The sequence below is a fragment of the Puntigrus tetrazona genome, chromosome 5, assembly GCF_018831695.1.
Source record: "Puntigrus tetrazona isolate hp1 chromosome 5, ASM1883169v1, whole genome shotgun sequence".
Taxonomy (NCBI): Eukaryota; Metazoa; Chordata; class Actinopteri; order Cypriniformes; family Cyprinidae; genus Puntigrus; species Puntigrus tetrazona.
In genome coordinates, this window is record NC_056703.1 from 2,082,809 (window position 1) to 2,087,620 (window position 4,812).

Consider the following 4,812-nt stretch of genomic DNA (forward strand, 5'->3'; position numbering starts at 1 on the left):
TTATAAATCTTAATTATGAAACATAAACAAAATGTAAATTCTGAGATACTTCATAATTACATAAAGTAGTAAATATTACATTAAAAGTTTGTCTGAATGTGTTATACTGAATTTGTTAATTAGAGTTTATATGCTGAGTTTGAATATGAATATGAATTTTACATCAAATTACATGTCGTGGTAATAATGATGATTTACCAGTAACTTTGTTATTATAGACTAGCAAGTAAATTAGATTGAATTAGATAATGTGTCTTTAGGACAAATAAGTAATCAAATTAGTTCAAATTGATGTGAAGGGATGGAGACCACAGTTTAGTTTCTAGTTTGGCAATAAATCAGTCTCTGCAGAATATAGGCAGAACAAAAAAAAAGAGTAGCCTGATATCTTATTTTCACATTGCAGTAAAAGTCTGCTTCAGTGAGACTCACTGCAAAAAGAAGTAATCTGGTGAGACGTTAATGAGCTGTTTTGGTCTTCAAACGTGGATATTGATGCTCAAGTAGGGGAGAGTCTGTCTAGACACAGTATGACTCATGCATTACTTCTGACATGACCGCCAGTGGATGCTGTGCTTTCAGGTCATTGTCAAACCTGAAATGTGATCTGCATGTCTTTTAATTGAGATCTTAATTGATAATAATAATAATAGATAAACCGTAAAAGATCATTCATTTAAATAAAAAATACTAATTAAAAGGAAGTACTATTTAGTTTACTTTTCTTGTCTCAAAATCCTCAGATTCTAAAAACACCCCATCTCCCCTCCCAGCCAAAATTTTTTGTCCTCCTGTGTACTTTGTGCAAATATATTTGTAAATATAACTGTGAATACAAGCTGAGAAATGTAGTGTAGCCAGAGGTTATAGTCCGACATTGCAAAACTGAACTCTGCTCTCACCGTGTTTGTGATTAGATGAATAATTGGGCAATAATGTTAAATATTTGAGTCCTTAAGGGCCCACTTGAGCATTACGCAAGACTAATCCACTGAGAGACGTAATTACACGTTACTAGTACTCTGACTCTCCCTTTTGTAATGAGCTAATGACATTTTGCAGTCTGGTTGATAATTGATAGAAAATGGATTTAATATAAAAATGTTTGTATGTATGTATGTATACAGTACACACACAAATAAATTATAAAAAACAATCTTTTATTTTGGCAGCCCTCAAATCTAAGATTTGCATTGTAAAAATGTAAAAATAAATAAATAAAACTAGATTAAAATAAAGGTGTACTTGGTGAGTGTCTTCTTCCAAAAATGTTGTACAAAATGAACTTCTGAATGGTAGTGTACATAATGTATGCAATATTTCATCCACGTAGGATCTTTTCTATAAAGAACATTAACAAGACATTCATCAGGCAATAAAAACATTCCATATCAGTTCAGCAGTCAGTTTTGAAAAAGTAACAGTCAGCTCCTCATGAATTCTAGAGGAGTTAGTAGGCTTACCCAGAGCTGGGAAAACATTTTGAAAGAAACTGCTCATGGGTTTGTTCAAATAAATCAGCATATGCTTGCATTAATGAAAACGTGTTCAGTATATTTTGACGTCTAACCAGGTTATAAAACATTAACACTCCGCATCTGTGTAGAAAACTTTATGCGTAGTTGTGGCAGCTTAACTCATTGGCCTGCAGAGGACTGGACCACCTGGAGGAGAAGGTTCCAGCCTTGCAGTATCCACCTGAAGAGAGTAATGTGCTTTAAATATCCAAAGCATGTTTCTCAGTACTGCTCTGTAAGATGTTACTTGTAGGTACACATTTAGCTAATATGCATATATAAGTCTAGTAAAATGACTGCATTTTCAGCAAAAATTATATTTCTGCTTCTTCACAACAGCTAACAGCAAGCATCAAGAGAGCTGGTGTCATCAACTTTGGAAACTGCCAAAGATAGTGTTTCCTGTCAATCAGACAGACCTCTAATGTTGTATTGGACAAGGTATCTACTGGGTACCAGCAGAGTAAGAATGCCTTAAGTGACGGCATATGTTATGTTTTTTTAACAGCAAGCTTGTCTGCCTGGCTGAGCAAGAGAGCTGACAGGGCTCTAAGTCTGATGGAGAACCTAGTGGGCTCCATTACTTCCTGCATCTTCAACTGAGACGGGTATTCTGGTATTCTGATATTCTTACACGTTTAATGTAGTCTAGTTAATGTAAATTCAGTGTGCTTCAGAAAAATACATGAGAGCGATACATCAAGCTGGACACTAGATGTCAGCTGAGACTTCATTGTGAGAGATGAAGTCCTGAAACGTGATAGGTCCGTAAAGCAACTTTTAATACAGCAAAATCGAGTTTAGCTTCACACTTGCCCTAGAACCGCCTGCCTGGTATTTTTTTTTTTGTTTATTTGCCTGAAGACATTGGTTGGTTTTTCAGGGGGTTGGAGCTAAGCTATGGAGGACAGGGGCCCTCCAGGAGCAGGACTGGACATCCCTGAGTTAGACCGTCCTTTTTGCGATTGTGTATCTGCTAAATGTAAACATTGAGTATTATGATGCTTTAAAAGTCGTAGAGCCACCGTGGATAAGGTTAATAGAGCCCAGGATTGAATAAGTGTTTTATCTAGTTTAGGGACTCTTTGCCTGGAAGAACTGTAGTAGCCCTTGTTCCCTCTTTTTCTTGTCTGTTTATTATAATAATTCATCTTTAAGTGTCCACTGTGCGTCTGCAACAGGGATGTGTCTGGAGAGCACGTATTTTGCAGTCATGGCTATAAATTGCATCATCTGTTAACAGGATGTTTTAAAGAGGGTGTTTCTTCACATCATTATTTAGTATCTGAATTCTGCGAGACGTTCAGTTATCATTTGGAACTGAACTATTCACCTCTTTTGAACTTTAGCTTTGGCTTGAATTAATCCCTAGTTCTTTGCTCTCAGTGCTCGATGTCACAAAAAAAGAAGGCATGAATTATTAGATGAAACTTTAAAAACATCAAACAAAGTAGATTCAGCTGCTGAATGGATTGTCTTAACTATGGAAGCCAATTTCAAACACACAAGGAAAAATGCTTTTAGTTATAAATCTAAAATATAGGTTAACTTATAGAAGAAACTTATCATTAAAATTAATTGCTTATTAATGAACCCTCTGCAGTCAATGGGCCAGAATGATTGATTTAAAAAAAAAAAAAAAAAAAAATCAATAATCAACACAGCTCAAGTCCATCAGTTAACATTTTGTAAAAGTGACAAGCTGCATGTTTGTAAGAAACAAATACATTATTAACGTGGTTTATCTTTACTCCATTGCTTATGAGTCCATAATCTTTAATAACTCTTCCTATAATAAATATATGAAGGCAAAAAGGTTGTCCTTTTACATCAAATTCCACAGACAGTGGATTCAAGTTAAAAACATCTTAATGATGCATTTATTACTAACAAACAGCTTGTAGATTACTTATATTTTTATGGTTTATTGCGATGTTTATTGTGAGCAGTTTGAAGACCCAATCTGAGGGCACCCATTCACTGCAAAGGATGTAATGATAAGTTTCTCTAAATCTATTCACATGAAGAAACTTGGAGGACCTGAGGTGAAAACATTTCCTAAACATTTACCTTTCTATGTAAGGACAGTGTGCGTTATGTGCGTTCCTGACCAGTTTGGCTTGCATTCAGTGCATTATAAAATGTAGTTGATGTGGTTTGATAATTTACTTAACTGGCTCGATTCCATAGAAACAGAAAAGTAAAGTTCCTGTGCACAGCTCTTTCTGTTTTATTCTTTGTTTATCCATGAGCGTGAAAGTGTGTCGAACAGGATAATTCCTTCCTCACGTGGCCCTAAAGAAGCAGCACGCTGCTGGTTATTTCTGTCTCAATACAGTTAGGGCATTTTTTCATGCTTGTGTCTTTCTGTGGCCATGTTTAATGGTACATTCAGCAGAGAGAATCTGTTTAGTGTGTGTTTTGTCTGCCTTTGTAAATTGAATTGGATTGCATTTAATGTTGGATATTAGCGAGAGGACCTGAATGCCTCTGTAGCCCTGAGCTTAGTAGTCATGTGTGGCATTATTACATTGGGTGATGTTTGTTCTGTTTATACACAGAGAGAAGTGCTTCCTGAGGAACTTCTGTTTTTAACCATATGCATTCAGATCATTTATAAATCTGCCCTGAAGATATAGTGCTAAGAAACTCTTTTTTACTTCCGCCACTTTTTGTTTTTGTCATTTCCTAGCCTGAAGGAATACATTTCCTTCACCAGTGCCATAGTAGGCCATGACACAGATGGGTTATGTTGTCACAGTGTCACAAGTTTGCACAAACCAATCCATGTTTGAAAAAAAATGAAATGAAATGGTATTCTAAAAAATTATATATCGTGTGTGTGTGTGTGTGTGTGTATGTGTGGACTATTCTATTCAATAAATTAGGCCTAATACTTTTATTCAGCAAGAATGCATTACAATGATCAAACCGACAATGCAGGCATTTATAGAAGTACAAAGGTTTCTTTTAAAATAAATACTGTTCTAGTCATTAAATATTTCTCAAAATATTAAACAGCACTTAATTTCTTATTGATAATAAGATTTTTTGTTATTGAGCATCAAATCAGCATATTCATCTTCAATATTACAGGAAGAAATTATATTGTAAAATATAGTCTAATAGAGTAGTTATTTTAAATTGTAATAATATTTCCCAATATTACTGATTTTATTGTATTTTTGATTAAACATGTGGCCTTGGTTAAAAATAATGAAATAATGAAATAAAGAATAAAAATAAAAATAAATCTTACTAAGCCCAAACTTCATGTCCTATGGTGTGACAGCAA